Source organism: Loxodonta africana, chromosome 1 (genome assembly GCF_030014295.1).
Source record: "Loxodonta africana isolate mLoxAfr1 chromosome 1, mLoxAfr1.hap2, whole genome shotgun sequence".
In the NCBI taxonomy this organism is placed as follows: domain Eukaryota; kingdom Metazoa; phylum Chordata; class Mammalia; order Proboscidea; family Elephantidae; genus Loxodonta; species Loxodonta africana.
This window is the reverse complement of record NC_087342.1, coordinates 90,790,494-90,802,038: the sequence shown is the minus strand read 5'-3', so window position 1 is coordinate 90,802,038 and position 11,545 is coordinate 90,790,494. Positions and strand designations below refer to the sequence as shown.

General features: G+C 43.5%; 1 pseudogene; it reads right to left on the bottom strand.

The window, feature by feature from the left end:
* Positions 1-9,430: 9,430 nt before the first annotated feature.
* On the bottom strand, positions 9,431-11,290 carry LOC111748862 (olfactory receptor 10A7-like; annotated as a pseudogene).
* Between the last annotated feature and the right edge of the window lie 255 nt (positions 11,291-11,545).

Genomic DNA, 11,545 nt, shown 5'->3' with positions numbered 1-11,545 from the left:
CAACACCACAGTTCAAAGGCATCAATTCTTCTTCAGTCTTCCTTATTCACTGTCCAACCTTCACGTGCATATGATGCAATTGAAAATACCATGGCTTGGGTCAGGCACACCTTAGTCTTCAAGGTGACATCTTTGCTCTTCAACACTTTAAAGAGGTCCTTTGCAGCAGATTTACCCAATGCAATGCATCTTTTACTTTCTTGACTCCTGCTTCCATGGCTGTTGATTCTGGATTCAAGTGAAATGAAATCCTTGACAACTTCAACCTTTTCTCCATTCATCATGATGTTGCTTATTGGTCCAGTTGTGAGGAATTTTGTTTTCTTTATGTTGAGGTGCAATCCATACTGAAGGCTGTGGTCTTTGATCATCATCAGTAAGTCTTCAAGTCCTCTTCACTTTCAGCAAGGAAGGCTGTGTCATCTGCATCACACAGGTTGTTAATGAGTCTTCCTCCAATCCTGATGCCCCGTTCTTCTTCATATAGTCCGGCTTCTCTTATTATTTGTTCGGGATACAAATTGAATAGATATGGTGAAAGAATACAACCCTGATACACAACTTTCCTGACTTTAAACCAATCAGTATCCCCTCCTCATGAGCAGAATTAAGTGTTCTGCAATTCCCATTCTTTGCAATGTTAGTATGTATATGTATGTAGAATATATATGTAAACCAAAAAAAACCAAACCAGTTGCCATCCAGTCGACTCTGACTCGTAGCAACCCTGTAGAACAGAGTTGAACTGCCCCATAGAGTTTCCAAGGAGCACATGGTAGATTCGAACTGCTGACTTTTTGGTTAGCAGCTATAGCTCCTAACCATTATGCCATCAGGTTTTCCATATATATATATATATGTATATATATATATGTACAGAGTTCTCACAAATATATATTTTAATTGTATTTGAAAATACGTTTTGTCAGTTTCATCATTCTTCCATCTGTCTCTCTTGCTCTTCCTCTCAAAGAAGCTAAATGCTGGCATCTTTTTAAAAAATTACCAACAGGTAAAATAATATAATGTCTCACAGAAAGGGCCACATGAACCAGAGACTACATCATCCTGAGACCATGAGAACTAGATGGGGCCCAGCTACAACTGAAGACAGCCCTGACAGGCAACACAAGAGAGAATCCCTGAGGCAGCAGGAGAGCAGTGGGAATGCAGACCCCAAATACTCATAAGACCAGACTTAATGTTCTGACTGAGACTAGGAGGACCCCGGTGGTCATGGCCCCAGACCATCTGTTGGCCCAGGACAGGAACCATTCCCGAAGTCAACTTTTCAAACATGGATTGGACTGGACAATGGGTTGGAGAGGGATGCTGGTGAGGAGTGAGCTTCTTGGATCAGGTGGACACTTGAGACTATGTTGGCATCTCCTGTCTGGAGGGGAGATGAGAGGGTAGAGGGGGTTAGAAGCTGGCAAAATGGACACGAAAAGAGAGAGTGGAGGGACAGAGCGGGCTGTCTCATTATGGGGAGAGTAATTGGGAGTGTGTAGCAAGGTGTATATGGGTTTTTGTGTTAGAGACTGACTTGATTTGTAAACTTTCGCTTAAAGCACAATAAAAATTATTTTAAAAATAGTAATAATATACTGTCTCAGATTTACTTCAACATAATTCAGCTTGGCTTACGGTTGAGAATATAGATAAACCAAGACTGACAGCTGAGTAAAGAGTGCATGGAGATTCATTGTATTCTTCTCTCTACTTTCATGTATATTTAAAATTTCCACAGCTCAGAGTTTAAAAAACAAGCACCAAGAAAGCCTAAGACCCAGAAGGGCATCGCATATCCTAAAGAATCAAGAAATACCCCATATAATTTCTAATCAAACTGCCAAAAAACTTTTAAAAACCTTGCCGTGTATTCCAACTCATAGCGACCGTAAAGGACAGAGTAGAACCACCCCATAGGGCTTCCAAGGAGTGCTGGTGGATACCAACTGCCAACCTTTTAGTTAGCAGTCATAGCTCTTAACCACTGCTCCATAGTGAAAACCACAGAGACCAGACGCCTTTAACGCCTCCTTTTGCTCTTCTCAAATGAATGCATTTTTTCTTTCATTGGTTCCCGGTGGGTAAGTGCTGGAGCCCAATCTCTGAAGGGGCAGAGTGGGCATTTAAAACTGTTTTATGATCAATACCAGGATAGGTTTGACATTGAGAGGGGAGGGCACAGGCAGGAGACACTTGAAGAGATGCTGTTTCCATGAATTTCTTTTTCATTCTGAGAGAAAGTGTGGACAGACACCATAGATCCTTGGGTTCCCCAAACTCCCTAAAAGCTGCATGCAAAATTTTATGGGATTGCAGTTACTTCAGCTGGAGGCAGGTTTTGAGAAGTCTCTCATCAGATTGTAGAAGGGTTTTATAATCCACTGAAGGAATAAGAGTACTGAATGAGAGTTTGCCCATCTGACTGACTCTGAGGGACAACACTGGAGACACAGGTGTCAAACAATTCTAAGTCACCAGCCAGACAGGGATCCCCTGTGGCAGTCATTGCTCCTTCAGCTCTTGCTTCAGCTGGATACACTTCCTGAAATCTTCCCACTCATGTTCACAGCCTGAGAAAGAGTTACCCTGAAGCTACTGAGACTTCATCCTCACAATACTTCTATGGGGAGGGGAGGGGTGACTGTCTTTCTTCTCTTTGACAAGTACTGGAAAATGAATGAGAGGTTCAGTTACCCACCAAAAGTCACACCACAGGTAGTGGTGGAGCACCCAGGCATTTGGCCTCATACCCCATGTTCATAGCCACTGCACTATTCCAGAATAGGAGAGCTGAGACCTGGAAGTCTAGCTCAGGAAGAGAGATTCTAGGAAGAGAAGGAGAAAAATGAGCATAGTTGTTCACTCTGAAAGTAGGGCCCAGGACTCACGGGGAGAAGGGGACAACAACTGTTTCTTGGTTAAAGGATCAAGGAATATCAGAAAGTTTCCACTTGGATATGAACATCTCCAGCTGTGACACAGATGGCTAGGTGGGCAAGACAAACTCAGCCAAGGGACCATCTGTGAGGCTAGCTCTCTCCTGAGAATTCTGTAGCACATTCCTTTCCTAGTGCCCACCTCTCATTACTTGCTTTTGTTATCCTGCCCAGAACGAGTGACACCATACCCTCTCTGGTTTCCACTGGGTATACCAATCAGAGATAGTGGGGGAATTGTCTCAATAAAACAGAATAATAGTCCAGAATCATTTCTGGACTCCAAGAGAAGCCAGATCATGCTTCCTGGAGCTCTCCTCCTGCTGGTCTAGTGGGTCCTGACCTTGACTGAGATCTGGCAGGTGAGTAAAGAATCAGGATGAACTGATGCTGGGGAGGGAGGAGCAAAAGGACTGGCCTGGTGGGCGCTGAGCAAGCCCTTAAGAAGGGCCTCAACCCGTTGATTTAGGGGGGGTGGCCAAAGTGAGTGGGGAAAAGGACTGGTGATGGGGGTGTTGCCTCCAGAATCCTCGTTTCATTTTGGTTTCTCTCTCCACCACCCATCCCCATCCTTCCGGGGTGTTTCTCATCTCTCTCCTCAACTCTGCATGCCTCACAGTGAAGTTCCCCAAGAGACAGGCATGATGTAAGAGGATGTGACAGGGAGCCCCGAGGCTCAGTGCCCATGGGAAGGCAGGAGGGAACTTCTCCAGCATGGAGACAGGCCCAGGTGAGAACACAGCCTAGGAAAGTGAGCTCAGGAATCTTGGACACTAGGGCCCCTTCTTCCCTGAAGGCATTTGCTGAACCTGAAGATATAAGAAGCTCTTGGCTGTCTTCTGGTGCTGAGTGGAAACAAAGGTGAAAGCCAGAGGACATGAAGGTAGAGACTCTGGTGGACCATCCCACTTTAAGCAGGGACTCAGAAATGCTGCTTCCACAGGGACTCAGAAATGCTGCTTCCACAGGTAGTTTTGACCTGCTGTAAACAACTCCCACAGAATTTTATCAGAGTGCACGTTTTCTCTTGGTGATCTGATTTGGATTCTAACTTCCAGTTTGGATTGAAGCACTCCTGAATAAGAAATCTAACAGTTATAACAGACACAAATGTACGGAAAACTTTCTGGAGATAAAAAAAAATCATCATCTTAGGATAAAATTAATTTTTTCTTTTTTTGTTATTATTATTATTTTTAAAAAGATGCAGTACACAATCAAAGATACCTGTGTTCACATTGAGGAGATAAGACACCAGGAAGTAGAAACAGCAGAGATAACAGTGATGGAAGTCCTTCCAGAAGCACTTCCCTGATTGTGAAACTCCTTTGTCTTTTTGTTTAATGAAATGACATTCTTGAAAATCTGATCAGAGAACTGGAAGTTGAAAAACCTGAGAGAGAGCTAGAAAAGAAACCAAACAGAAATTACAAACCTGAAAAATAACAGCAGATGAGGCACATTTGAAAAAGGAGAGAGTTAATGGTTAACAACAAAAGCTATCCTAGAACTCAAATTTTAGGTCTGAGAATTGCTGACCCCTAGATAGCAGGCTGGTGTCTGGGTTTCTGTCTTATTTTCCTTACCCTGCAAAAACTGTAAGTCTCCTCTACGTGCTTAAATGTTACGGAGACACCTGATCTTCTTCAGGTCCCCCATCAGCATATGTGACCCGTCACCCGGGCCCTGATGGGAACATTACCCTGAGGAGCTGGGCCCTGGGCTTCTACCTGGCAGAGATCACCATGACCCGGCAGCAGGATGGGGAGGACCAGACCCAAGACACAGAGCTTGTGGAGACCAGGCATGCACGGGAAGGGACCATCCAGAGGTGGGCAGCCATGGTGGTGCCCTCTGGAGAGGAGCAGAGATACACATGCTTTGTGCAGTACAAGGGGCTTCCTAGGCCGCTTACACTTAAGTGCACTAAAGAGGGGGATGTAGGAGTGGAAACCTCTTAGCAGAACTGGCATAACTGGAGCTGTTCTGGGTGCCTGTTGCAGGGTCAGGCTTTGGCCTGAGGGTTCAGAACCCCTTGCATCCTCTTCTTAGAACCAGCTTCCCAGCTCACCCCAATCATTGTGGGAATCACGAGTTCTCCTTGCCACTCTGATCCTTGGGGCTGTGATGGGCAAGAGAAAGGTCTCACGTATGGAAGGCGCTGGGAATGGCCTTCTTTGTCTGACCTGTAGGGATCCTACTGCAAACGATGATTTGCCCTATTCCTTCCGATTGTTACTGCGTGGCCAGAGATGATGATGCACACAAGCCAAAAATCCTGGACAGGACTTGGCAGACAGACAGACTAGCAGACAGATCGCTGCCTGGTCTAGCGGCCTTTTGCACCGAGCTGTGAGAAGTTAAGGGTAACAGAGGGGATTGCTGGGATCCAGGAGCTTGGTAGCCAGGAAGCTTGCGAAAGTGCAGGCTGAAGGCCGAGACCGGAGGCTGGAGGCCTGGTCGGTCAGTGTCATCGCCTCCCCTGAGCACCGTTATCCAGGGTACACCGTATTTCACCAGGGACCCTCACACTTGTTAACACCTCTGGGCTCCATGTTTCCCCTGAACTTCCATGAGGATCCTAAACAGCAGAACTGGAAAGTTGCCTGAGTGCCGCTGATAGGGCACCCAGGGCACCAGAAACTGATTCTCATGTCACTTAAATGACCCGTATGGAAAATGTCATCCTTCCGCTATTCTCTTTCCCGACAAGATAGAATATGTCATTAAACGAAGTACTGGTAAAGGATTAATGAAGTGTAACTAATATGTATATGGAAACCCTGGTGGTGTAGTGGTTAAGAGCTATGGCTGCTAACCAAAAGGTCAGCAGTTTGAATCCACAAGGTGCTCCTTGGAGACCCTATGGAGCAGTTCTACTCTGTCCTATAAGGTCACTGTGACTTGGAATCAAATCGATAGCGATGGGTTAATGGGTAACAGGTATATGTTGATACAGCCTCCCAGTTGTGCACACTGGCAGGAAGAAAGAAGTTAAGTCCCAGTTACTGACGAGAACAGCAGAGAGGCAACATTCAGGTTAGGGACACCGGGTGCCCACTCACATCGAAGAGAGCGGCAAACTGACTTCCAGCAGAGTAAATGCATGGACCTGGTACTGTTGTTTTCTTCTATTTTTTCCTGACACTGCTCTGGTTTCTGGGGCTAAGCCTCCTGAATCTCAACTGGGCAACAGTATTAATCAGTTATTCAAGAAACTCATTGCCCCCAACATGGCATGAGAACTATTTGAGGGGTGTACTTTGCACGTACTAATATGGAAGGGGAGGCTGGGTGGATGGGCCATCTCTATAAACCTGAAATAGAGAGGATGGATGCCAATGTCGTTCACTTCATGCATCTCACCATCCTGTCTTAAATATCATCTTCTCCTGTAGGCTCTGCTGAGATCCTCTATTGTCATTCCCCAGGCAGTGACTGGGCCCTAGACACGGATGTGTTGCTCATGGCTTCTGAAATATGACAAGAACTGAGGCAGTGGGGAACAGCTTTATGCTATAGAGGATCTTATCAAGTCAAAGGTGAACCTTTTAACTTCAAAATGCCCAGAGCATCTGAATCTGGTCATTAACATTTTCTCTCACAGGATGAGAGAGCTGCTCTGTGTGGGACTAACAAGACTTCAGTGGTTCTCACTTCTACTTCATTTCTCTCTGGACCCTGACTTCTCTTCCTTGAGCTTCTCTGTGATGAGGTCTGTCTTCTGCTATATAACACAAAGGAAGATGTAAGGAGGACGGTCTCTCACCCCAGGTGCTCAGAAGCCCTTCCACATGGTATCCAATACCCTGGGCCAGTGTAGCAACCTTCCTTTCCTGGGGATGAAAGGGCTAAAATGTCTTACTCCCAGTCCAGCCTTATCATTTACTTGCCCTTAAGAGGAACTCATTGTTTTAGTAATTTTTCTCATACCCTTTCATTGAGGATGCAGTAAATGGTTAATATGATGAGTGAAAGATTATAAATTAGAAAAAAAAGATGAGATTAGAATATCTTTTAGAATGTGCATATTTGCTTGAGGTGAGTAGCAGGTGGGGATGAGAAGGGCAGGTGGAGGAGAGAAAGTGGTGGAATAGTGTGTGTCCTCACTCTGTGCTCAAGAAAGCTTCAGCTTTGACCTGGCCACTCTTGGATACTTGTCTACATTCCTTCCTTGTGCTGTACTTTGTACTTGTTCTCTAGGAGGACCACTGTCACACCAGGTCATACGGCCTCAGACATCCCACAAGCTGCAACAATCTCCAAACACTGGAGATCAAGGGCTGAGAATGGCACATCTCAATCCTGCCACCACCTCTGGACATGTTTGCTTTTTGCTTCTAGGTTATATACCTTCCTTATGGATTTCATCTCTGTTATTTTGGGTGACAACAGTAACCTTTCCGCTCTGACTGTGCCCTCCCTCTGACAGTGGGCTTGTCATCCTTTTTGTAGATCTCCCCAAGACACCCAGGGAAGCCTCTACACATGGGAGTCCCTCTGAACTTCACGTATTAATTGCCAGACTATTGCTGCCTTTGCCTTTCTTCCATCTCTGTTACCAGTACACTTCACATGTAGTATGGTAAACCAAATGTTGGCATGAGCATAGAGAAACAATGTGTCAATTCTGCAACATGAATAAATGACCTTTGAGGACTCTACATCAGGTAGAGTTCTGGCAGGGAATAGATGGCACAATCAAAGTGGTCACTGAAAAGCATGTAACAACTAGAGTACTTACAGAGGTGTAGGCAGGTAACAACAATAGATGGTCAAGCTTCCTGGAACTAGGAACAGCTGGAGGCTATTACCATCTCTAATCTGAAGACACAGCAGAAGGGAGTTTCGAGAATCCAGCAAAGCTACACCCTTTGGAGAAGTGCTGCCCAGCATGCACTGTAGGTAGAGGAATGAAGCCATTACAGTAGAACAGCGCTGGAGGAAAAGGGAGGGAGTGGTGGTAGGGAATGCCTTGAGTTCTTTCTCCTTCCACACAATGATCCATATGCTGTGTTTCCTCTTGTCAAACCCAACTGGAAACCACAGGGCAAAGAACCCCAGATGATGCATTCTATAACAGGACAGACACATGATGCCCCACTACGCGTTTGTGACCTGGAGAGCAGACAACGGAGAACAATCAGGACGATGAGATTTTACGGATTCTGTGAGGAGCACTAAAGACAGGATACATATCTTCTATTATAAGAAGAAATTAGGAGAAAATTTTGAGCTCTTAGGCTTATTCTGTGTGGCCTTATGAGTCATGTCTAGGCAGATGAAAGAGGAAATGGCTATAGATAACCACGATTAAGAGCTTCCTATGTGAAATACCCAAAATGAAATGTGATGAGGTCTACAACATCCACACACAGGCCGCACACCCACTTAAAAGGGGTGTTGTTTCAGATTTACACTCTGGACTAGATGATCTCAACCTTCAAGTCCTGGGCTTTGTATCAAAGCATAAATCTAGAGACAAGTATAAAGGTGGTAACTAGGAATCCTTCCCTCAGATTCTACTAGCTCGTGATGGCTCACGGCCTGAGGGAATTAGTCTACTGCTGAAAGGAATCTGTTTGCTTCCCTTGATTTCTTTCAAAAAAAAAAAAAAGTCATGGCCTGAGCTAACCTGCTTTTCCTATTTCATGTCTTTTTAAATATAATTTTATGTTACTAGGTAAATCAGTATCATTAATATCACATGCTAGTAAAATTTTGCTGGCGATAATTCAAAAATGACTGTGACCATATGTAGACAGGGAGTTGTCCGGATTTCAAGCCAGATTCACAAGATAATGTGGAATGAGATATTATTGCTAATGTCTGATGGATCTTGGCCTAAAGCAGAGAATATCAGAAAGATATTAACCTGTCTTTTATCTACTATGCAAAGACATTCAACTGTGTGGGTCATAACAAATTATGGATAACATTAAAACAATGGGAGTTCCAGAACACTTATTTGTACTCATGTGGAGCCTGTTGATGGAACAAGAAGCAGTTGTTGAGGGCCAAATGGACATGAAAATAGAGAGTGGAGGGAAGGAGTGTGCTGTCTCATTAGGGGAAGAGCAATTAGGAGTATATAGCAAGGTATATATAAGTTTTTGTATGAGAGACTGACTTGATTTGTAAACTTTCACTTAAAGCACAAAAAAATTAAAAAAAGGAAAAAAACATATTACATGATTCATCTTTGTAGCAAATTGACTGAAGAATGTAAGTGTTTTATGGTTCGTATTTCATTAACTATTCTTTACACTGCTGCATCCTGTTCTGTGCTCCAGAAGGCTGTCCTTCACGTGCTACATCAACAGGCAGTCTTGCCCTCTGTCTCATACTTGGTTTGCTGAAGAATAGGTACTGGCAGTAGATTTGAGAGGGTCAGAGCAGGATAAGGCTTGTGCAGATGTCTTCCTCTACGAAAAGACACAGCTCCTGTTGACTGGCTTTTTTTTTTTTTTTTTTTAACCTATAAAATTCCCTAGGTTCCAGTTAATACTCCTTCCTGCCACTTTGGGGAAACAGGCATGGAATTTCTCTTGTGTAAACTATGTGGTAATTCCCTGATCCTGCCCACAATTTGTAAATATCTCCTTCAAAAGTCTCTCTCAATCATCTCAATTTGACAGTACCATCTGTTTTTTGCTAGAACCGTGGCTGATACACTGATCTATACCCATCACAGTAAGTGACACTGATGAAATAAAAACAGATCTTCTACTCCCTCATCCTAAGCTTTTGTTAGTGAGTTCAGTTGCCCCTCTTTTTTTGTAAACACTCTACATACAGGGACTCAAAGCATATCTAACTTCTGCAAGACTCTGCAAGTGAATGTCCTCTTGATTGCCCCCTTGAGGTCATTGTTCCTCAGGTTGTAGATGATGGGGTTTAGCACAGGGGTGATGACAGTGTAGGACAATGACACTAGCTTCTTGTTCTCAGGTGACTGGTCAGATTAAGGCCATAGGTAGGTCAGATTAGCAGTTCCAAAGAAGAGGGACACTACAATGAGGTGAGGTGAACAAGTGGAGAGTGCCTTCTGGTGGCCAGTAGCAGAAAGCATTCTCAGGATGTTTATCATAATGCAGGAGTAGAAAACCAAAATGAGGGAGAAGGGAAACATAAATAGTAATGTGGAGACCAGTGCTTGCATTTCATATATGGTTGTGTCCTCAGTGATTAGTTTCAATTCTGGGAGGTCAGCACAAAAAAAGTGGTCTATGGCATTTGGTTCACAGAAAGAATCCAAGGTGTCCATAGCATAGAGATTGGAACACCAGACGTCCAAGAGCCTAGGCACATCCGCAAGCACTAGGTCCTGTTCATTCTGACTGTGTAATGGAGAGGGTAACAGGTAGCCACAAGTGATTGTAAGCCAACATAGAGAGGAGGAAATATTCTGAGCTGCCAAAGAAGAAGAAGTACATCTGGGTACCACAGCCTACAAAGAGATGATTTTTCTTGGGAACATTAGATCTACCAACATCTTAGGCATCATGACCAAGGTGAAACAAACTTCAAGAAGTGATAAAATTTGAAGAAAGAAGTACATGGGAGTCTGAAGAGCAGAATCCATGCTAGTAACTGTGATAAGAAAGTTGTCTAACAAAGTGACTATACAGATGGCCAGGAGCTAAACAAAGAGGAAAATGAGGAAAACCAAGAAGAATAAATTCAGAGACTCTGGTCTGATTGTCACAAGTCATATCTTAGAGCAGCTTCTAAGAATCAAACTTAATATGGATGTCAAAGATTGCTCTTTAAATATAATCTCAAGAATAGCAATAAAATCTATGAAACACGCACAGAAAAAAAGAAGCGATTGTTCAAACAGAACAAGGGGATAGATACTGTGTGGTTCAAAACTGGAAAAGATATGAGGCAAGATTTTCTCCTTTGATCTTAATTATTCAATTAAGGGAAAGCCCCTTCACAAATAATACGACAAGCCAGACTATAAGAAGAAGAATATGGCACCAAAATTGAAGACTCATTAACAACCGGTGATACACAGATGACACAAACATGATTGCTGAAAATGAAGATGACTTGAAATACTTACTGATAAAGGTCAAAGACCTTCAGTATGGATTACACCTGAATATAAGGAAAATGAAAATCCTCACAGCCAGATTGATAAACAACAACATGATAGATGGAGAAGAAATTGAAGTTGTCAGGGATTTCATCCTACTTGGATCAACAGTCAACGTCCATGGAAGCAGCAGTCAAGAAATCAAGTGACATATTGCATTAGACAAATCTGCTTCAAAAGCTCTCTTTAAAGTTTTAAAAAACAAAGATGTCAGTTTGATGTTTAAGGTGTACCTAACTCAAGCCATGATCCTTTCAATCACCTCATACGCATGTGAAAGCTGGACAAGGAAAAAGGAAGACAAAGAAGAATACTGAATACACCCTGGACTGCAAGAAGAAAGAACAAATTAGTCTTAGAAGAAATATAAGCAGAATAGTCCTTAGAAGCAAGGATGGTGAAACTTTGTCGAGCTTACTTTGGACAAGTCATCAGGAAAGACCAATGCCTAGAAAAGGACATCATATTTGGGAAAGGGCCAGTGAAAACAAAG